A 25,017-nucleotide genomic window follows, 5' to 3' on the forward strand; every position below is an offset into this window, starting at 1 on the left:
ATGGGTTAAAATAAAAATGACTTGAAAAAGAATAATAACACTCCCGTTGTGACCATACCCGTCCCTAAGGCTAAGGAAAAGGGTGTGGAGGTTAATATCGCCCCTTATCCTGAAGCATTGAAGGGACCTGTGAAAAAGGTTGTAAACAAAAGAGGTCCACAACAAGAAGAGTTGTTGGAAATTTTCAAACAAGTTAAAATTAATTTACCTCTTTTGGACGCAATCAAACAAGTACTGTCTTATGCTAAGTACTTGAAAGAATTGTGTACTCAGAAACAAACTCATAAATTTCCAAAAAATTAGATTTAACCGAAAATGTGAGTTCGATTCTTTCGGGTGCACTTCCACCTAAGCTACAAGATCCGGGTGCGCCTATCATTTCAATTCAAGTAGGCGATTTTAAAATCAACCGAACCGGGCACTTCTAGATCTTGGTGCTAGCGTGAGCATTCTACCGGGTAGTTTGTATGACCAATACGAATTTGGTCCACTTCAGTTGTCAAACACCACCGTGGTGTTAGCCGAGGAGCAAGAGGAAAAATTGATGGGTGTTTTGGTCACCAATCGGGCGGCGATTGGATGGACCATTGCTGATTTGAAGGGAATTAGTCCCTCGGTGGTGATGCACAAAATCATCACGGAAGAAAATGTGACTCCCGTTTGAGATGCACAACGGAGATTGAATCCGAATATGCGGGAGGTGGTGAAGAAAGAAGTGCTGAAATGGCTTGATGCGGGTATCATTTATCCGATCTCGGATAGCCAATGGGTGAGCCCAACGCAGACGGTTCCAAAGAAAGCGGGTATACAAGTCGTAAAAAATGACGCAGGTGAAGAGGTAGCCACTCGGCTGGTAACCGGGTGGCGAATTTGTATTGATTATAGGAAGTTGAATACCGCAACTTCCAAAGATCATTTTCCTTTACCGTTTATTGATCAAATTGTTGAGAAATTATCAGGGCAACAACTTTATTGCTTTTTAGATGGCTATTCTGGTTATAATCAAATTGCCATCCATCCAGAAGATCAAGCAAAGACGACGTTTACATGTCCCTATGCCACATTCTCATTTAGGCGAATGCCGTTTGGACTATGTAACGCCCCGGCCACCTTTCAAAGGTGTATGATGAGTATCTTTTCAGATATGGTGGGGAAGTCTTTGGAAATCTTCATGGATGATTTCTCAGTTTTTGGGTTGTCATTCGAGGCTTGTTTGGACCAACTAGACAAAGTATTAAAAAGGTGTGTCGAAACTAGTTTGGTCTTGAGTTGGGAAAAGTGCCATTTTATGGTTCAAGAGGGAATCGTGTTGGGACACGTGGTGTCGAGTCGTGGGATAGAGGTTGATCGTGCAAAGGTACAAGTTATATCTACCTTGCCGTATCCCACGAATGTTAAAGGTGTTAAGTCATTTCTAGGTCATGCGGGTTTTTATCGGCGGTTTATTAAGGGTTTTAGTGACATAACCAAGCCTTTGTGTAACTTGTTGTTAAAAGATCAACCGTTTGATTTTAATGAAAATTGACAAAATGCGTTTAACAAATTAAAAGAAAAGTTAGTTGTGGCCCCAATCTTGCAATCGCCAAATTGGTCTTTACCCTTTGAAATTATGTGCGATGCAAGTGATTATGCGGTGGGGGCCGTGTTGGGACAACGGGTTGACAAGAAACCCGTTGCTATATACTACGCAAGTAAGACTCTTTCGGATGCACAATTGAATTACAACACCACGGAAAAAGAGCTACTCGCGGTGGTATATGCATTGGATAAATTTCGGTCATACATATGGGGTAGTAAAGTGATTATTTATTATGATCACATTGCTGTTAGGAACCTCATGGAGAAAAAGGATGCTAAGCTGAGATTGATTCGATGGGTATTGTTGCTCCACGAGTTTGATTTGGAGATACGGGACAAAAAGGGTATCGAGAGTGTGGTAGCGGACCACTTGTCCCCGTTGATGGTTGAAGAGGATCCTAAAGCTTTAGAGATCAATGAGTCGTTTCCCGATGAGCATATTATGAAATTAGTTAAGTTACCATGGTATGCTAACATTGTGAATTATCTTGTTATAGGTGACTTACCAGCACATTGGGATAGACGGAAGAGGCAACATTTCATGTCTCAAATCAAGTATTATCGGTTGGAAGAACCGCACTTGTGGAAAGAGTGTGCGGATCAAGTGATTAGAAGATGCATAGACAATGAGGAAATTCCAAGCGTGTTGCAGCATCTACATTCGTTTGCGTGTGGTGGCCATTTTAGTGGCCACAAAACGGGTCATAAAGTGTTGAATAGTGGTCTTTATTGGCCAACTATTTTAAAGATGCAAATGAATTTTCCAAGAATTGTGTAGAGTGCCATAAATTAAGGGGTATTTCAAAAAGGGATGAGATGCCCATGCAGCCAATCCTTGTGGTCGATATTTTCGATGTATGGGGTATTGATTTCATGGGCCCATTTCCCAATTCTTATGGCAATTTGTATATCTTGGTGGCCGTTGACTACGTGTCAAAGTGGGTCGAGGCAATAGCCACCAAGGACCTGGGTCAACTTTAGTAGGACCTCTTTCAATACCCACTGGTATTGGATGGCGGGGGTCCGAACTCCTTGATCCCCTCATATATAAACTACGATTAAAACATTAACCGACTACTTAGGATTGTATCCATGCTGACTCAAACTACTTAGCCGAGGGTAACGTCACCTTCAAAAGAGGGGCCTACCATATTACGCATTAATAACTTAATTAATTATCTTTCAATAATCCAACCCTTTAGGATTGTATCCTTGCTTACTCAAACTACTGGGTTGAGGGTAACGTCACCTTCAAAAGAGGGGGGGGGGGCTACTACTATAACTAAGATAATCTCTTAAAAAGTGCAAAAGTGCGGAAATAATCAAAGGTTACACTAAATGCGAGTCGGATCCAAGTGATTCATCTTGTCTATCTGTTTTTATTTTTATTTTTATTTTCAGTATTTTTAGTTTTTATTTTCTAGTTTAAAACCTTTTTCTAAACTTTTGATTTGATTAAACGTTGAGGATAAACCTGTATTAAAAGCTCTTGTGTCCTTGGACGACCTCGGTATGTTTCCAACACTATACTACGCTCACAATGGGTGCACTTGCCCATATGTGTGTTTGGTGTTAGTAAAATATCGTGTTTTATAAATTTAAAACTTGACTAACGCGTAAAAAGGGCTAAAAATATACATAAAAATCTATACCACCACACGCACATCAGCAGGCTTTGAACTGCTTGAAGCTAAAATTAGTCTTAGGAGCATCAGTCCTGGACTCTTCGGAAGACTTGTTAACGTTTTCATTCAGCTCACAAACGATTAAACCTCGATTATTCACAGATACTCCACATAATACAACTAAAGCGATCAAAATAAAAAGATTCGATTACAAGTCAAAGTATACAATCCATAGTTAAGCAAGGAGTGACAGATCGCAATTAGCAATCTTTTCTTCCTTTGACTTTGACTTTGACTTGTACTTTGACTTTCGAAACACGGGGTGTTACACCAGGTTTCCAGAAACCTGATGGCGATGCCTTCGACTTCCGTTCGTGACGTTTGTGTTGTCAGTAATATAGAGTGCGGTGATAGAGACGTGGAGTTCATGGCGATGCTCAAGGAAATACATCGAGAGGTTCAACACTCGACGTAGTTGAAGCTAAAATTTCTTAATTCTTGTTGTTAGATTCTAAAATTTCTGAGTGTGATTGTTAGATTTGAAAGTTTCTTAGTTCAGTACTCGATGTAGTTGTTAATCTTTTAAAGTCATAAATTTTAATCCTATTAATCTTTCTTGTCGCATTTTACTTTTACTTATTTTAGCAAGCATAAGTATTATTATATAGTTTTGAATATCATCTGAGGTTTGCAGATCGATGATGTAGATGTGAAATTGTGTCTGAGTTTGATATAGATCACGTTGATGTTGAATTGTGCCTGAACAGATGTTTGGTAAGTCAACAGAGGTTTAAATCCCTCAAGTTGTGGTTTAAGGCTGAACAGATGATTGCAAAGCCAAAATATTCTAGAATATCTGATCATGAATAACAGTTTTTTGAAGAATTTGCTCCTCCAAATTACAAAGACTCAATATCTGCTACTGTTAAGGTCTGTCAAAGCTAAAGTCTGCCAAAAGAGAACATCTGCTTGAAGTGATCCACTACTGATGAAGAAGGTCTGAAGAAGCAAAGGTCTGGTATGGGTCAACAGATGTTAAAGAATAACAGATGATATTCAACAAATGCTGCTCAATAGAGGTTTTCATAGTAACAGTGCTTAGGCTAATAGCAGTTGTTGGGAGTTTGTTAGGCTTTTAAATGTTGCTCTCTAGGTGACGTCCGCTTATATGCTTGTAATTCTCATGCACACATAAACATTGTAATTGCAATCTTCTAATTCTTGTAATTGAAGTTTGATAAACACATTTCCAACAGATATGAACATTCGGCAAAGTAAAATAGTAGTTCTCGCTTTTTATGATGAAAGGTAGTGACTACTTTTGATTATTTGTTTAGGTTGATTATTTGTTTAGTTGTAAATCAGAGTTCAAATGCATCAACATGCAAGATTTGTGAGAATAACTCATGACTAATTTAATATTAATTAACTCATGACTAAAAATTACAATATCTATACACCTATCTATACTTTCTATTAAAATGTGGTATGCATGAATTTCTAAAAACCACCCGTGTTTGCACATGGGTATCACTTCTAGAAGATAGATAATAGAAGCATATGAATTATCCAAATCTTGATGTCTACGTGTATTTCTATCAAAATTAGCAACCCGAAAATTACCTCCATTTTCAATAATATCAACAAAGTCTAATGTAGCCCCAATATTATCTCACCTGCATTGACCAAAAATATATCTCCAATCTTAGTTTATACTTAGGAGATAATAGCTTTATGCATATCGACATTCAAACTTCCCATACTTGATGGCCGAATTGACAAGGCTTCCAGTAAAATCTCACCATAGCTATTAGCCACGTAGTTGTGCAACTCCTCACCGCCAACCACTGTACTCATCAACGGACCGCCACTAATGCTTGTTTTTCTCCTTAAAACCTCCTGCACAAACAAACATTCTTCATCGTTGGGTTCAATCCCGTCATCATCAAATATGGGTTCATCTTCTGATAAAACTCCTGACCGGATTCGTCTTCATATATCGGTTCCGGAAACTAAGGGTGGAGATGGCTGAAAGGATGCTCCTCTGCCTCATTCACATTGTCCTAGACAATGTGTTCCGATTCGGTTTTCTTTACACGCATCTCCAGTTGTAACTCAAGATCTCAGACTCGTTGACGGAGCCGTCTGATCTCTTCAAGATCTTGAACTTGTTGTCGGAGCCGTTTGATCTCTTCAAGATCTCGGACTCGTTGTTGGAGTTGTTTGATCTTTAGATCCCGTGGATCATGATAGACTCCATCGCTGCCTCGGTCGGCGGATCTACGAGTAGGGTGTCAATCTTCTCCACGAGCGCGTGAATAGAAATACTCATGTCGTTTCCTCTGTCGAGCCATTTAAAAACCAAAGCTCTGATACCAACTTGATGAAGTTACGGAAGCATTCAAATGGCTCAAGAATAATTAGTAATCAAAGACCGATAAAATGAACCAAAGGTTCAAAGAACACAGTTCTTTTTCAATTAGAATTCAATCAAAAAAACTGATCATAAACATTCGACCAAGACCGCTATTTAAACTAGACCCTAACAACCTTAGAGATAAACATATATTAACTAAATAAATAAAAGATACGATAGTCTCGATAATTATGGAATCAAATATTATTCAAATCTTTAGATAATCTTCAACCTGGCATTCGGGATCGGCTTCCGAATCCGGATCGTCACGCGCATCAGATGGTCACAAATGGGTAGTGGGGGCGGCCGTAGACGCGTATTGCCGATGGGCTATTGCCAATGCTAGGTATCAATTTTTTTACATGAGCCGCTTAATAAACGAGTTAAGTGGTCATTCACGGTTTAACATTTAAAACTGTTCACATTATAGATATTGGGATTAAACAAACTTAGCGAAAGCTTTGTCTCGCCGCCGCAATGTGCAGCGGGCTAATTCTAGTTTTAAATAAAAGCGTAACTTAAAACCTAAAAATAAAACAACATACCAATTATAAAAAAACACACTAAAACCTAAAAAACATACAAATAATAAAAAACGCAAATAAAACCTAAAAAACATACAAGTAATAAAAATAAAACCAAATTAAGCCTATCCATGTCTTTTTCTTAATTTTCTCACAAACTTTCTCGTGAATTTTTAATCAAACCGTGTCCATTCCCGAGCAGTACATAAAGAGAATGGTTAAATCTTGATTGGTAAGAAATTCGTCAATTTTACCCTTGAGGCCATCTTTCAAATCATTTCTTTCTCCCATATATTGTTGCATTTTAATCTTCACCAGGTCGTCTTCTTCATGAGCCAATGTTTTCTTTTGTTCCCCCCCCTCGACTTCGCACGCACCTCTTTAGCCTTTTTTGCCCCGTTGGACGAGGCATCTCTTGAACGTCTTCATCATCGAGATTGAAATTGAAATTGAAATTTGAACCATCGACAAGGCGTCATGGTCGTCTAAGTCAATCGCATTGGAAGTAACGATGTATACACTCCTGAATCAGATGTCTTTGTCCTTTTTGACATCAAAGGGAGCGGTGCATTCCATTTTGGTTCGTCTTTCACTAATTGAAAAACATGCTTGTAGTTGAACCAAAAATTTGATTCGGTTTCAAACTCCGCTTTGGCCCAAATCATGACCATCTCATCAGAGTAACTACTATGGGCATTTTTGTGGCAGTTATATATTTCACAAAAAGAGCTGTCGGAGTAGCCATATATTGCCAGTGTGAGTTTAAGTTCACTTTTGTTCGGTTGAACTTGTTATATGTTTCTTCACAAAAATAAGTATGGATACGCTCCTAGTAGTCGGTTGAACTTGTTATCTATTTCTTCACAACGGTGTGATAAGTATTTCATAAACAAAACAAGTTAAAAAAATACTATACCACATTGTTTTTCGGAATAAATGTGCTCTTGTTGTTGCCGGACGACTTGCCAAAATAGTAATTGAGGTCAAAATAAGACATGGTGAAATGAATGCTTTGTCGAAAGAAAGAATGGACAGAAGAAAAAGAAATGAATCCTTCGTCTTCCTCTTCCTCATTTATAAATACAAAGCAGAATCAATTTCACATATCCATACGGGTCGTATAGGGCTGACGTAACATCACTTTATGTCTCATTCGGTCACTATTGAGTGACAAAAATCTAACCTCGTACTTGATACGGGTCGTATAGGTCTTTACGACCCGTATAGGTTTACACGTGATGACTTTCTGCCAGAGCTAAGTGACGACCTCGTATTTTACGGGTCGTATAGACCTATACGACCTGTATATCTTTAGCATGTGAAGACATTGTCAGGCCTTTGACTGACCTTGGGAACTGATTTTTGCATAATACAGGTCGTATAGGCCTATATGATCGGTATTGGTGGTGTCGATTTAAGAATTCCAGGTGTGCCAATAATACGACCCTAATTAATAATATCTTTATGGAACACTAGAAGTAATGACACTGACAAATGGTGAAGGGTTGACATAATGACATTATGAGGGTTGGAATAGGTTTATTATTATTTTGAGTAAAATGCCCGGATAGTCCATGTGGTTTTGTAAAATAACACCTATAGTCCTCAACTTTTGGAAATTACACTGGTACTCCCTGTGGTTTGACGTGTTATTACTCGGATAGTCCCTGGAGTGGATGTTCGTTAGTTTTCATCGTTAAATCTATGTAAAATGACAAAATTATCCCTTGCTTTTATTAAGATATAAGAAAAAACTAACTAATGAAACCTGCACCCTTATCCTCTTCCGATCGATCTGTTTCTCCACCAAATCTTTCATGGAGACATTGAATCAAACCCTAACGTCTCCCAATCTCACCTCCTTCAGATCACCATCTATTGTATCTGCTAATTGATTGAATCCACTATGCCTTAAATTTCCTCCTCTGGTGCTCCGTCAACGCCCGCGCAACCACAAATTCTTCATCAAAGCCTCAGTTTCTGCCGTCGAACAACAGTCGTAGAAGAAGGTCGCTCTGATCAGAATTGGCACTAGAGGAAGGTCCTCCTCACTCATAAACATTGTTTCCTATTTGTATGTTCTGATCAGTGTGTTTGTTGATTGAGATTTGATAAGAAACAGTGAAATTACTAAGGAGTTAGTAGGATATGTTTGTGTTATATGATATGAATTTTGTGGAGTGAGGAAGAAGGTGTCAGGGGGTGAGGGTTTGGTCGGCGATGATGGGGCGGGGTGGGTGTTTGTCCGACGGTCAAGGGGTAGGGTGGCTATGGTGATGGTGGGTGTGGGTGGCGGTGGAGTGGGTGGTCGGTTGTTTATAAAGGAGGGGTAAATAAGGTGGGCCCCACACTTTTAATAATCCATATTTGTTTTTTTTAGAGGGATGGGTAAATAAGTAAGTTCTGATGGGTTTAACGGGGAAAACTAACGGACATTCACTCTAGAGACTATCCGAGTAACAACTCATCAAATCAAAGGGAGCACCGGTGTAATTTCCAAAAGTTGGGGACTATAGGTGTTATTTTACAAAACTACATGAATTATCCGGGCATTTTACTCTATTATTTTTTAACATGGATCAAATGTTATATTACTTTTTAGCAGTCTTAACATGATTATGCGGGTTAGACAAGGACCTATAATTAAATGTGCAATATTATTGTTCATTACGCTAGTCGCGGTTTCAATACTCTTTGGGCAGACTAATTCGGCAGTAGCTGCCCCAGTAGCCCTCATTTAAGCGGCCTCCATTACATCTTGTTTATAAAGTTGCGAGATTCGGGTCGAGGTCTTGTTAGAGCAGGGACAACAACTTCACAGTCGTCTAGACCAACTGGCAGTGACATATTGAGTTGAAGGTATACATATGCCTCGGTCTACAACCAGGACTTGACCCAGATCACAAGGGCTAGTCTGGCTCACCGGTGTATGTTTCAGTATGTAATTAGAGTTTTATCTTTTAATTTTTTTATGCATAAACTCGTATATTTTACTTTATTATGTACAATTTGGTTGTTTATATATTTAGTGTTTATTTGATTACTTATTTGTTATTTGTACACCATGTTTGGTCGCTTACTTATCATATGATAATTCTCCAATCGGTTACTATTTACAAAGAAAAAAAAATAACCCGTTATTTAGTTTTATATAAAAAAAATTATTCTAATTTTTGTAGAAGTTATTATAAATTGTTATATTTCTATAAATTTTATTATAAATTGCCGTAAATTTTTATAATATAAATTGATTTTTATAAAAAAAAAAAACAGAAATTCCCTATACATCTCGAAGCATAAAAGTTTTGCTGAAACTACCCATAAAAGTTCACTAGTTTTTGTAAGAAACCTATATGACTTGTATAGGACTATACAAGCTGTATAGCCCGGATGCCAGACGACGTTTGACGTCACTAACACCTATACGACTTATATAGTCCCATACGAATCGTATTTAGTAATTTCCAAAAATCCTACACGGTGTTAAGATTAACTAAACCCTAATTTATTTGTTATAGTGTAATTAAAAAAATATGGTCAAAGATTTGTCTGGTCCCACATGAATAAATTAAAAAATGACATGACATTGTACACCGAGTGGCCGTTGATTTGTGGCGTGAAAGCCTCTTCACGCAGGGCACACTGGTACGCAGTGGCGGAACTAGAACATCAACTTAGGGGTATCCCAAAATTTTTTTTTTATCGTGCAATCATACAATATTAAAAAAACGACAATAAATAAATAAAGTAAAACAATTACGTAATAGATTTGTCCTCTTCTTTTTTTCATAGCTTGAAATCGTTCCATCACATCCTTGTCTTTTACTTCACGTAAAAAATCCTTTTCGACCGCACAAATCATAGCATTGTTCAAAAATTCTTGGCCCATTTGATTGCGTAAATCCATCTTGACAAGCTTCAATTTCGAAAAACATCTTTCAACGGTTGCGGTTGCTCTTTGTTCGTTCACGTCTGTTCGATATCCAACAGTGATTAAACATGCCGCCCAATTGCCCAAATCAATAATCATTCAATTTTGAGCTATTATTTACTTATTTGGGCTTAGCAAATGTGTTATTATTTACTTATTTGGGCTTATCTAATGTGTTATTATTTACTTATTTGGGCTTACCAACATCTTATTATTTTGTAAAAAAAAACTTTGAGGGGTGTCCTCGTACTTGTTCAGGGGTGTCCTATGTATAAAAATCGAAAAAAAAAAAATTTAACACTACTAGTAAAAAATTGAGCCGTAGCCCGGGCTACGCCCCACATAACTAAAGGTCCGCCCCTGCCGGCACGTGTGGCGTGGTTTGTGGGCGGGGAAATCTTCACTGCCGTGGCGGGCTTGTGGGTGGTAAGGTGACAGCTTTTCACTGTTTGGTGAATTTTGTGTCGGTTTTGATTGGATTTTTTTATATAAAAACGCCACTTTCACACCGCTACCACTCGTGTTTTTTTTTTTTTACCACACCCTCTTACTAGTATGACTGTCACATGACACTTCACGCCCCCTTTTCATAAGCTACCACTCCACTTCGTATAGTCTAACATCAGTTTAGTTTATGTAGCAATAAAAGGTCACATGTGTTCGGCTGCTTTCAACTTTATCATCAAGATGCAATTGACAGCTGTAGGGTGTGCATGTTCTAAATTGGGGTGGACCATTTACCATTGGACGGGGTATTTCCCATTGGACGGGGTATTTCCGTTTTCACAGCACAGGTTGATGGGGTTAGGGGGAGAACACCCTCATAAACTTATGTTTGGTATAAGTTCGTGAACAGTTCGTGAACATATTAATTTCCTTAACGAACGAACACAAACATGGCATTGTTCATGTTCGTTCGGTTCGATTACAGCCCTACAAGCCAGATTTGGGTTGACCCTTATAAAAACGGGTTGACCTGTTATCCCATTTAAATATTTAGAAAAACAAACTTTAGTATTTTTTTTCCGTTTTCCAATTTGTATGATTAGTTTTGGCACACAATATTTTTTACTTGACACACTCATACTCACATTAAATACATTAACGATAACCCGCTTATAATCATTTAAAAAACGGGTTAAATGGGACGTGTTTGATGACCCGAATTTATGTATGTGCGGGATAGAATTGGAATCTTTGACACGAATAATAATATCGATTTGATTTGGGTTTGGGTTGCACATTGCAACCCGTCAACATGCTAACCCACCAACCTTCCACGATTGGCAACCCTATTAGAAATGAGACGACAATATATCATTAATGGGTTTAAATGGTCGAAGGAGTTAAGTCGGCCTTGAACACCCCTCTCAATTTCAATAGTAGGTCTTAGGGATGACAATTAAACCTGAACCCGATAGGGATACTCGGAATCTGAGACATTTGGGACGAGTATGGGGTCATGTAATTGGGTATGGGTCGGATATGGATTACTTTTTTATTTCTCTTATGGATTTGGGACGAGTACAAGATTTGATAGTATACCCGTTTACCTATCCCAATTACCTGATAAAGCATAACCGTTTACCCGATTATATACCCTTTTATCATTTATATTTATTTTTAATTATATATAGAAGATTATGAAAACATTATTGTATGTATATGTTAGCTGATAAAAAAAATTAATTGAAGTTGCAATATACATATTTTTTGAGTGTATCTAGTCCTCATTTGCTAAACCTAGAAAGGATCGTATAGGACCCTTTTGGAAAAAAAATTAGGGCTTTAATTTCAGTGGAGTGTAACATTTAGCTCCAACAAAACAACTAATTTAGTCTCTTATTAAATAAACTAGGTTTAAAGAAGTTTGCCGCGTTGCGGCGAATTTCTTTTATTATTTAGTCTGTGTTTACATGTGTTTTGAAATCACTACGAGCGTGTTGTGAATGGAACTACTGACAAGAATAAAAAGAAAATGTAGAAAAAAACACTAAAAGATAACCGAAAGAAAATCAACCAAAAAAGTTGTATGGTAACAATGTTGTTCGTATGAAACCCGTGGTCAGAAGAGATGAGCAAATTGTTCTGGGTACCGGTACAAAATTTGCCGAACCGAAAGATCTTAAGTACCAATTCAGTACCGACTTTTGGCGTTCTTGGTAACGGTTCACTACCGTTTTTTACCTTCATATATAGGTACCGTAACCGGTATTTTCGGTATCAATACCGATTTTGTATCGGTTGGCACCGAGCTCATCCCTACCCCTGAAACTAAAAAAAGAAAAAATTAAAAGTTGAAGAAAATAAACAAAAAAAGTTGTACGATACCGTTGTCCGTACAATAACCGTGATCAGCGATGAGCAAATGGTACCGGGTAGCAGCACTGAATTTCCCGAACCAAAAGATTTCCAATATCAATTCGGCACCAACTTTTGGCATTTTGTGTATTAGTGCCTGTTTTTACCTTCATGTACTGATACCGATCAGGACCGTTCCAGTATTTTCGATACCAGTACTACTGGTTCGATACCAGTTGACACCAACCTTATCCCAACCCCTGATATTAAAAAAAGGGTAGTTGCACGGTACCCCTGACCGCGGAAGGGATCTCCCTTCCCAGTTCACCACCCGACAAGGATCCCTGGCGGCAAATACCCATAGCCATCAAAGAGGGGTAAGAAACATGTTTCAAACCCGAGACCTCGAGTGTCCTCGGTCCGGCTTTAAAGCGGGTGTCGGTGGCCACCAAAGTGGCATTAATGGGAATTGAACTTGGGTCTCCATTGGAGAACCCAAGTCACTCCACCACTAGGCCACTTGTGGTGGTTCTGATATTAAAAAAAGGATTAAAGTTAAAAAGTAAATAAAATAATTATTATTATAATATTAAAATAAGAAAAATATAAAAATTATATATTATTATAATATTAAAGTTAATATAGTAATGTTGAGATTGAAGTTGTATTGTATGGCAATCAGGGGCGGTTCTTAGAAGGGCCCGGTTAAGTTTTTCGGCCGTAGTGCTAATTTTCCGTAGTTTGATCGAAATTTTTTATATATACTATGTTTGGCCCGGGCTTGTCCGGGCTTTTTTTAGTGCCCGTATCTTTCGGCCCTGGCACGTTCAACGGGCAAGATCCGCCACTGATGGCAATGCAAATGAATCGCAAACAGATAAAAGTGAAACATTGAGTTGGAGTTAGCAATATGCTTTTATAACCGATAAATACCTGATACGTGTCAAAATAAGTAGAGGGGGCAAAATGTAATTGTTGTATAGTATAGGGTGTTCTTAGTTAGTTGTTAATTAGGTTGTTTACATAAACAGACTATGAACGGAATAGAGGCTATCGATGAATTGATTTGGGATATTCCCTTCTTCTCTCTGTGTTTTCTTCTTCCTTTCTCTTTATCGATCTTGAATGCTTGATTACCAAATTGTTTCGTAACAATACCATATTGTGCAACTAATTGATATACCCGGGGTAAATACCCGATAGATACTCGGGTTTAGGTCAGGTTTGAAACACACTTTCATAATTAGTTACGTGGTTGAGATTACCTATAACCTATCCTAAACCCATCCCATTACCCCTAGTTATAAGCGTTGGATGGGAACCAGCTACAAGTTGTCAGTCAAGTTTATCAAAATATTCTTTGTTAAGTCGTTTAAAACTACTATTGCATGGTAAAAGTAAGGATGAACATTTGATACCGAGTATTTGTATCGAATCAGTATCGAACTGTATCGGTACTGAACCGTATCGGGTATATTCGGTACTTGTACCGATTCCCATTTTCCCTGTTTTTCGGTACCAGTACGGTATGGTATCACTTTTATATTTTTGGTGCTCATCCTTAGGTAAAAGCGAGTTGTGTGGGTATCAGATTTCAATTTATTATATTTTGTCCTCTTTCAAAATTTCATTTCATTTACTAATTAAAGAGTAAACTGCAATAACCCCCCCCCCCCCAACGTGAAAAGACGTATTTGCCCCTGATAATAAAAAAAAATTAGAAGTAATTGAAAAGACACATTTACACCTTGTGCTTTGCCTCCGCAAACACGTTTACACCCTATTTTATTTAGTGTCTTCTCCAGCGATGTTCTGACCACCGGAGCACTTAATTCCGACGATTTTCCGGCTTTGCACTTAACTCCGGCGATTTTTTCGGTTTTGCACTTGATTGTGGAGAGTGTTATTTGATCTTATGCTGGTTCTTTAGTGTGAGGTTATTAACCAATACTGCATTTATATTTCTTTTTGTGTGATATTTTTATTGTAGCAACTAAAACCTCTTGGCTAAATATCATATCTAACCTTGTAACAGTCCATGTGAAACTGGTTTCCTTGTAGGCATATCATATGGTTGCTGCATCGTGCACATAGACGGTAGCACATGAGGCAAAATTAAGGTTTACTATAAACATGAGTAAGATTACGAAAATGCTCTTTTGGTAAGGTAATGTTTTACCCCTAGGGGGTACATTGATGCAATGAGAAAACGTCGGGGGTAAGACAACAATTTTTTAAAAATAGGGGGTAAGGGTATCATTGCCCCTAACTACTGGAGGTAAAATTACAGTTTACTCCTAATTAAATATCTTGTTATATATTTTTAATGATCTGACAGTGTGAGAAATAGTAATCAAATTAAGAAATCAACCTTTATTATGACAGTAACTGTTAACAAAACTTTTCTTCGCACCACCCATTGTGAGAGCTTATATATAGAGGGATTCAGGAACAATCAAACATGTACTTCTTATTCATCTAGTCATATCACATAAAACCTTTCGTACCCTACATGGCTCAAAACAAGCTTCATGTAGCAATAATCTCAAGCCCGGGGATGGGCCATTTAGTACCCGTGTTATTACTCGCCAACCGGCTCGCCACTCATCACCACCTCCACATCACCATCCTCGCGGTCACCACCCAAACATCACCCGTCGAATCACAACTCCTTAACGGCTCCGCCCACATCAACTTAATCAAAATCCCATCACCAGACATCTCCAGCCTAATCCACCCCGATGACGCTGTGGTCACCCGACTAGCAGTCATCATGCGGGAAGCTAGAAACGGTATTTGGTCTGCCATCTCCGGTATGACCTGCCGTCCACACGTCCTCGTCGCTGACCTCTTTTCTAGCGAGTCACTTCCAATAGCGGACGAGTTTCACATGCGAAAGTACGTTTATGTTCCTTGCCTTGCGCGTTTTCTCGCTCTAACCACCTATTTACATGTCCTTGATAAAGAGGTGAGAGGTCAATATGTTGACCAGATGGAACCACTGAGAATTCCTGGGTGTGTCCCGGTCCAGGGTCAAGAAGTGCCTGACCCCATGCTGGACCGGGACAACCGTCAGTATAATGAGTACGTTAGGATGGGAATTAATTTCACAACTTTATCCAATGGGATTTTGGTTAACACGTGGCGAGATCTGGATAGTGCATCACTTGATGCGTTAAAGTACAACGAAATCTTGAAATCCGTTGTGAAGGTTCCGGTTTATGATATTGGACCGTTGACCCGAGTTGTAGATCCAACCGGTTCAGAAGGAAATAATGTGATCGAGTGGCTCGACATGCAGCCGGTTGAGTCCGTGATTTTTGTATCATTTGGGAGTGGTGGGACACTCTCGGCTGAGCAGATAGCCGAGCTGGCTTGGGGTTTGGAGCTGAGTCAACAAAAATTTGTATGGGTTTTACGTCCGCCAGCTGGCAACACCAAGGACGGCGCGTTTTTCACCTCGGGGTCTAGCGTTCCATGTGGACCGCTAGACTTTCTTCCAGAGGGTTTTATGAACAGAACTGGAACCCGAGGGTTAATTACCCCATTATGGGCGCCACAAGCGTCAATATTGAACCATGAATCAGTTGGTGGGTTTTTGACACACTGTGGGTTAAATTCGATTTATGAGGGTATTTTAGCTGGAGTGCCAATGATTGCATGGCCGCTATACGCCGAGCAGAGACTAAATGCCACCCTGCTCACGGATGAACTGCAGGTGGCGGTTAGGCCGACAGTGTTGCCGGCCGAAGAAGAAGTAGGGAGGGAGGAGATACAAAAGATGGTGAGGAGTTTGATGGAGGGTGAAGAAGGAAAAACAATGAGGGAGAAAGTAAAATTATTGAAGGAAAGTGCCAATCATGCATTGATGGTTCATCCTATAAATCAATGTGTGAGTTTATCACTGGTTGCCAAAATAATAACTAGAATTATCACGTATCGGTCTATACTAATAATTATCATGCTATCTTGTCACAAGTTTGGAGTCTTGATAATTTTTATATATCAATAATTGTTTCTATATTTTTAATAGTCTTGAAAGTTTCGTTACTTTGGATTTCTTTACCAAACTATGTATTTGTTAGTATTGTGTAAGTAAATACAATAATCATTTAGATAGTACAAAAATTCAAAATTTATTTCATTAGCACAAAGTAATATTATGTATTGTATCTTATTTAACTTAAAATTCATTAAACATTAAACATTAAACATTATTAATCATCACATATGTGTTAATAGTAAACTTTAAAGTAACTAAATTTATGGATCGATAGCGCCGCGTTGCGGCGTACACGGCCAAATCATTTTTGCTGTGATAATTAAGAGCGTAAATATCTAGTAGCAACACATATCGGTTAGACTCACTGTTGCAGGAGTTAGAGTCGTGTCTTTAATTTAGAGCGTAAATATCTAGTAGCAACACATATCGGTTAGACACAACGCTTAAAGTTATAGTGACTAAAGCTGGATTTATTTGCAAATTTAACTCCACCTCTCTAATGTTCAACCTCCCACCCATCCTTCCACTCCGCCGTCTTCACCTTCAGAACCAGAACTTTAGCACACCATTCTTTGCGTGGTAATCCTGCAGCTACATCAGCCAAAGCTTCGATTACCAAAAATATATATGTTGACCGCTCCCATTGTAATTAAAAGAACTTAAAATGTTAAATATTCATATTAGTCTTTTTGTGTTTTATCTAATGTTAATAAAATACTTCAATTAATGGCAACATTCTCTCATTCAAACTAACAGTTTTACTTCTATTTTATTTATGAGTTTTTTCCCAAGTAGGTGTAGATGGAAAACTTATTTACCAAAATGGGTACTTTGAAAAGTATTTACTAAAATGAGTATTTTTAAAAAGTTACCTTTTGTCACTACTAATTTTATTGGATTAAAATTACTTCTTTTTATAAATATATTATATTAATTAACAAGAGTTGAAGGAAAAAATATATGGTAAACTTTGAAAATGGAATCGTGAGATTTAAAAAAAGGTTTTATAAATGTTTCTTCAATTCTTTTAAAATATTTTTCTTTAACTATTTTTGAAAAAATTCTAATAAAATATCTTTAGTTTTTTCACAAATATTTTCTTTTAACTTTGATAATTATGCTAATGTTATAAATGTTTTTTCTTTTTACATTTTTTTAAGTTACATGTATCTTCTGTTAGGAGTGTGGATTAGCAGGTCCAACCCGACATAAACCCAAGCATAACCCGAACCCACCAATCTTTTCAAGCATACGAACCCAAACACAACATGAATATTTACAGGTGATACGAGCATTAGTCATTTTAGCCCGAATTTATTTAATTTTTGCATATAAAATCTCTAATTTTTTACTACAAATCAAAATTCAAAATTATATTAAAAGTTATATTTTAATTACATAATTCAGTGACAATTATAAATATCTACATTGTTTTTATTAATAAGAAGCGTAAATGGAAATTTGGTATATACTTTAAATGCAAATAATTATTTCAAACCAAAAAGAATGAATATCTATATATGAGCAAAAAAAAAAAAACTCCTCGTAAATCATATCTAAAATAATATCTGTATATTATTTTAAACTTACTTACATATTTGTATAAGAATGGTGAACTAAGAAAACGTTTTTAATGTTTTTTTCCATTAAAAGATTACGTTTCTAAGATTATTAAAACCACTTAAAAGATAATTTTTCTTAAATATTATTAAATAATATACATTTATAAAAGGAAACTTAAATCTTGTTAAATGATACTCCCTCCGTCCCACTAAAAGTGTCCTATTTTGAATTTTCAAAGTCTTTATTTATAAACTTTGACCTTAAATAATTTTATTTGTGTTAGATAATAATTGATGAAAGTTATATGATTTGAGTATGATTTACAAGTGTTTTTATCGGGTTAATTTTCATCAAGTTTTTATATAGCACAAAAATATATAATTAAGGTCAAAGTTTATAAGTAAAGACTTTGAAAATTCAAAATTGGACACTTTTAGTGGGACGGAGGTAGTATATATTTATAAAAGGAAATTCATTTTAGTTTATAGAATTAGAAGTGAGAAAAAGTAACATTATAAAAAATACCTATTTTGGTAAATATTTTTCAAAGTACCCATTTTGGTAAATAAGATTTCTATCTACACCTATTTGGGAAAAACTCTTTTATTTATAGATATTTTTTTATACTTATCCTTATTATTATTTACCATTTAATTTTGATTTATCATTTATTAGCAAAAAGCTATCTAAACCATGATGTGATTTATAGCATCCCATCATATAAACCAACAAGTAATCATATCATTAAAAATTTCAAGAATGATGAATTGCATAACATATTGGTTTTCTTCTCATGCTTTGATATTAAACAACTAGTTAACACACATCAGTAATCTATCTATGCATGTGAAGAAGGATATAGAGATAAAACATCAATAGTCACTATGTAATAGTAACAATAATAATACTTAGAGTTAAATGTCATTTTAGTCCTTGTGGTTTGGACCATTTTGCCAGTTTAGTCCAAAGGTTTGAAACGTTGCCATTTTAGTCCAAATAACTTTAAGCGTTGTTGTAAGACCCGGACTTACATAAGTAAAAATTTATATAGATTTCCACTATTATAAAAGTAATGCAAGTAAACATCCATACAAAATTACGGGTTTTATACAAGTTTGTAAGTATTTAGAAATATTTCAACATATTAACGATGTCCAGATTATAAAATAACTAAACAAAATGCGGAAGCTTTAATTTCGGATGTGTTCGGTTCTTTATCATGCTTGATCTTCATCCAAAACATCATAGACATCATCTATATGGCAAATTAAAACCATCTCACATGTTAGTTATAAGATGATTAAAACGTAATTTAAAAACCCATGTTCATCAAAACATCAAACAAATAAAGGAAACCCGCCGTAAGCTACAGCAGGTATGCCGTAGCCTACGGCTCATGGAACAACAAAACAGCAGATCACCTTTGTCGTAGCCTACGACAGAGAGCCACAGGTTACGGCACCCCCCTGCTGCGTTTTTTCCTCTTTTGCTATTTTTACTAAAAATGGCGTATCTTTCCGAATACTTATCCGTTTCACACGAAACTTGTTTCTACGTGTTCGTAAAACATTTGCCCACATTCTTAACTTATAAACCCATAACCCGTATCTATAAATTTACGTTTTTTGTTATCAATTTTAAATTTACATAATTAACTATTTGACCCGTTTGCATGCAAACACACCTATAAATTTACATACTCTTTGCAAGAACAACAATATTTTACGACTAAACCTCATTACCACGGGTTATTAACCCCGCATTACACGCATCCGTTACCCGGTTTGCGTTTACGCCAATTTAACCCGTTCGACCTTTCAATGGCCGAACTTTAATTAATCCGAATTCTTTTCAAGGATTCCAAATCTTTCAATTATGACCCATTACCCGAGTCCATCTATTTACAGTTCGCGTTCCCGTTACCCGGTTTACGCTTGCCTTCGTAATCTAACCCATCAACTGGGTTTATGTCGAAGTCATTTCTCGCGCACCCATTCCGGTATGCATTATAACTTCGTTTTGACCCGTTTGGATGTTTATGTGAAATCCATCACTTTTACATAACTAAACTCTCCATTATTTCATTATTTTGACCTGTTTGAATGTTTATTTGAAACCTATCACTTTCAAACAACCAAACTCTTCATTATTTCATTTTTTTGACCCATTTGGATATTTATGTGAAATCCATCACTTTCAAAAACCAAACTCTTCATTATTTCATTATTTTGATCCGTTTGGATGTTTATGTAAAATCAATCACCTTCAAACAACCAAGCTTAATGAGTATTGTACTATTATTCAATATACACGATTAACACATAATTTAACAAAAACACTATGAAGCGTAAAGCCTCGTACCTTATAGCTTATCCTTCAACCGTGCGTTCGCTCCGGCTTGACTTCCCGATGCTTCACTTTTGTTGCCTAAAGTGTACAAGCCAAATGTTATTATGACCTCTCGGCACATGATTAAGGCATATAAATAGCCAAATACACTACATCGTGTTCTCATTAACGTTTTCGTTCATTATTTAAAAATGGCAATTCATTTAGGTATTTTGTCAAACATCTTGCATGCATATAATTTAGCTAACCATTTTAGTTCAATTAAATCATGGCTAACCAAGAATCCAAACTCAACAAGTTCAATTACTAATCATAATTCACATTAACTTGAAATTGCAACAAACTCGTGTTATTAGATTCTTTATTACACAAGAACATGGGGCTTTTCATACTAGCATCAAAACCCACCTCTTCATACAAAACATAATAACTTCAACACATAATTCTTATAATTCTATCTACTACTTTCAGTTAGGATTTGATTCTACACTTAGATTATACACTACTTAGGTCATAATATATATCAAATTGTTCATGGACTTAAATCCTCAATTTTCACCAAAGATAAAATATCACAAAAACTGAAATTGCAACTTACTTTGTGTTAGACAAGTAAGGATGATTGATATTCTTGATTCGAACTCGAATTTTAGACCGAAATTGTTGGAAATATTGTGAAAATATGAATTTTCACAAATATAGGAAATGCATTTTTCCTATTTTGAACTAGAAATTAATATAAGAAACGAAGGAGATTTCATATATTTATTTGTGGGTTTGTGTTCTATGTTGAAAGATATAACAACCCTCCTAAAACATACTTGGACACTCCTAAACATTCCTAAATATACCCCGTACGCGAGAAATGAGCCCGAAATACCCTTATACTTAGAAAAATCAAATAAAAACCATTCCTCACTTCGCTCGCGGGCCGCGACCCAGTCCTTTGGGTTTGTCGCGGGGCGCGACACTCGGTTACTTGTCGAGCACCTGGTCCGCCACGTGTCCGGTGACACGGCTAGCCTACACCCTTGACTCGACCAAGCTAGGGCCTAGCCTAGAGTCCTCGCGGGCCGCGAAGGACTTGGCTAAATTTGTCGCGGGGCGCGAGCCGCCCTAGTCCAGCCCTATAAATTGAGGTGATCGGCTCATTTGTTCAGTCGTTCAAAAATCAATTATCTCTCAAACTTTCTATAGGCAATTATTATACCCGGGCATAATACCTACTATTAAGCGAAGCTCTGTCTCATTGTAAGTACTATAACCCTGCAATTATCTTACACGATCAATTTAGGATTCCGTAACTGATGTATTGCAAAATACATCGGTATTCGCGTCGGTTTTAGTCGTTAGTTAGTTAGTTTTAGTGTCGATTTAGTTTAGAATGTACATACTATTGATTTATTTGTGTTTCCAGGTCTTTACAGCTAAAAGGAGCGAAAACGAGCAGAAATCTGGAATGGCGGAAGGCTGGCACGGAAACCGAGGAAGTCGGGAGCTGAAACGAAGAAAATTTGCAGTTCTGGAGCTTCCAGGCGGGCCGCGTTGACTTAACAGTCAATGTCACGCGCCCCGCATTGACTTAAAGGAGAAATCAAAGGAACAACACACTCTCGCGCCCCGCGTTAACTTGGACAGAAACACTAGGCGGGCCGCGAGAGATTTGTAAAGCGAATCAGAAGTTTAAACCCTAGGCGACCCGCTTAAGATCAAGCCAGTACTTCACGCGGGCCGCCTAAAGAGACTGTGTCGGCAGAATTATGAGGATTGCATGGCAAGTTAGGGTTTGTGGTTATATATGAAGATATACGCGTACACAGCGGAGAAGAGACGAACGAGGGCAACTTTGGGGCGGTTTTGGCTGCTGATTGAGGGCTGTGATCGTGTCGGAAGCATACCGGAAGCGTGGAATCATCGGGAAAGCATTCTTGAGCATTCGGGAGTGAAGATTCGGGTTCTACATACCTATTTCTTGCATTCTTTGTTTGTTTAGACTTTGTTATCGATGAATTCAGTTGATACTATGTTATTGATATTGTTTTTGACTATGTTTCTCGGCTAAAAACCACAAACTACCTAGGTGATGACTATGGCATGACAAAGATTGGATTTTTATATGATTATTGATGTGGTTGTGATTTTTCTTGCATTGTAAACACTATGATAGTTTGTCTTGGTGCGTTTGTATGCTTGTGATTTCTTATTTATCGTTTATTTGTTCCATTCAATTCTTGGTGACGGTCTTTATCACGGAATAGAGTTGAATTAGGGTTTTTTGACTTAGGTGAGTGTCTATATCACAAAATAGGTCATTAATTCTCTAGGGTGAAAAGTGCACTAGTAACTTTAGGAACAATATTCGGTAATTAATTAAAATCAAGTGTGCTGCTAGACTCGTCGCGGAAAGGCTCGAGGATATTGGTAGGTCTAGGAGTAGTTAAAAGGAATTAACCACCCATTGTCTAACAAGCCAAGTTTAAACCCATAGTTGCTTTAGACGTTCGCGCGGCAAAGTAGAGCGTCTTACATAAGCACTTTCAAGAAACTAGAGGACGGACAAGAAATCTAGAAAACCGGTAATTTAACAACCTCTAGGGAATCTTAGTGTGCTCTTGAGAGGGATTAGGGGTCCTTAGATTTCCCTAGAGGTGAGAATTTCAAGATCCCGGTTTCACACCACATCATTATCATTTAGGAATCCATTCCGAGTTTAGCCTGCGTCTAGCCTAGGTAGTCTTCATTCTCACTGATCAGACCCTTTGCTTGTGTTCGTGTCTTGCTTGCTAGTAGTATTTTATTATTTTATTTAGGATTTTTAGAAACCCCCCCCCCCCAAATTAATAAACAATTTAGTATGTCGTGTCAGTCCGAGTCTAGATAGAGTCGTAGCGTAGTCAATAGAGTCTTGTGGGTTCGATACTCGGACTTACTTTAGCTTTACTACATTCGATCGGTTCACTTGCCGATTGTGTGTTTAGGGTTTAGGTCGAGTCTTAGTTTATAAATTTAAAGCTTAGAGAGTCTAGAATTAGGGTAATTTAGTTAGTTTTATTTGACCCATTTTCAGCACATCAAGTTTTTGGCGCCGTTGCCGGGGACTCTTGGCGATTGCGCTGATTACTTTGTTTGGACTTACTTGACATATTACGTGCTATTTTGTTTCTTTGTTTGAGTCGTAGGTGTCTAAGTATTTTAGTGTCTTTTTATAGTTAGTCGAGTCGTTTAGTAGAGTCGTCTTACTTGTTTGTTTTCGGTTTTTGCAGTGGATGCCCCATACGCGCTCGCAGGGACCGCCGCCGTTGCCGCTTGCACTCAGGTCTTCCTTCTCGTCATCTACGTCTGAGGTACGTGCTTCTAGCTCTACTTCATTTTCTCAGTCCACCCCAGTTTTCGATCTTACACCAAAATCTTCACCCCACAATTCCCCACCACCCTCCCGACCACCTAGTCCACCACCCGTAGCTCACATGGCCCGTAGGACAGTTTACGACCAGGCTACCACCGGCTTCGCCGGTGGTAATTCCCCCATCACCCTTCCTGAGATCCCGAACGATCGGTCTTGGCAGATACCATCCTACATTATGACCGCCATCACAAATTCCTGCCAGTTCCATGGTCGTGACGACGAGGATGCCCCCGCCCATATCAATCGCATCACTCGTCTCTGCAGCACCTTCTCCATTGAGGGTGTCAATCTTGATGCTAGGTATCTTCAGGTTTTTCCGTTCTCACTTGCTGGACGCGCAGCCATCTGGTTCGATTCCCAGCCTGCTGGCACTTTCCGTACTTGGGCAGGCCTTCGCGATGCATTCTTAGCCAAATATTTTCCGCCAGCCAAGGCATCTCGCCTTCGTGACCAGATCCACTCATTTCGTATGGAGCCAGATGAGCCGTATCATCTGGCTTGGGAGCGTTTTCAGACCCTGATCACCCGTTGTTCTCAGCATGGTCTATCTGATTGGGCGTTAGTGGAGAAGTTCTACAATGGACTTACTCCAGAGATTAGGGCTCGTTTCGACACCTCAGCAGGAGGTCAGCTTATGGGGAAGAAGACAGTTGCAGAGTGCAACGATTTGTTTGAGAGTTTCGCCCACTCCGATATGGACTACAGCACTACCAGCAGGACTTCCATTCCTGTGCGTACCACCTCGGCCGGTCGAGGGGTAAACCAAGTTAGCTTGGATTCATCGGTAGCTGCTGCAGTCGAGAGAGCGAAAGAGGAGATTAGGCAGGAGATGAGGCAGGAGTTGAGTGAGATAAAGAAGAAAGTCGATAGGTGTGAAGTTTGTCGAGGAGGGCACGATACCATAGATTGCCCCACGCTCACTCTTGAGCAGGTAGAGTATATAGCCGGTCAGCCTAGGGGTCCCACGAATCCATTCAATAATTCTAGTTCCAATTGGCGCGGTAGTGGTAATTCGAGTGGGTATCGTTCGTCTGGAAATCCTCCTGGATTTTCATCTGGTCAGTATCAAAGTAGAGGGCCCGGTATTTACACGCAGTCTAGTTCAGGGCAGTTTAGTGGGTCGGGGTCTAGTGGTCAGTTTTCGAGTAGGGGACCACCTCAGGAGAGTCAAGGTGGTGGGAAAGCTCCTGAGGTTAGCACGAGTAGGTTAGAGGAGATGTTTGCTCAGATGATGACGCGGAGCGATGCATTCATGAAAAATCAGGAGCAGATTAACAAGAATAACGACCTTCAGTTCAAGAATCAGCAGGCCGCCCTCCTC

At 38.1% G+C, this 25,017-nt stretch overlaps 1 pseudogene; it reads left to right on the top strand.

The window, feature by feature from the left end:
* The first annotated feature begins 14,835 nt into the window (after positions 1-14,835).
* On the top strand, positions 14,836-16,425 carry LOC110868193 (annotated as a pseudogene).
* Positions 16,426-25,017: the final 8,592 nt, after the last annotated feature.

The sequence above is a fragment of the Helianthus annuus genome, chromosome 7 (genome assembly GCF_002127325.2).
Source record: "Helianthus annuus cultivar XRQ/B chromosome 7, HanXRQr2.0-SUNRISE, whole genome shotgun sequence".
Classification (NCBI taxonomy): Eukaryota; Viridiplantae; Streptophyta; class Magnoliopsida; order Asterales; family Asteraceae; genus Helianthus; species Helianthus annuus.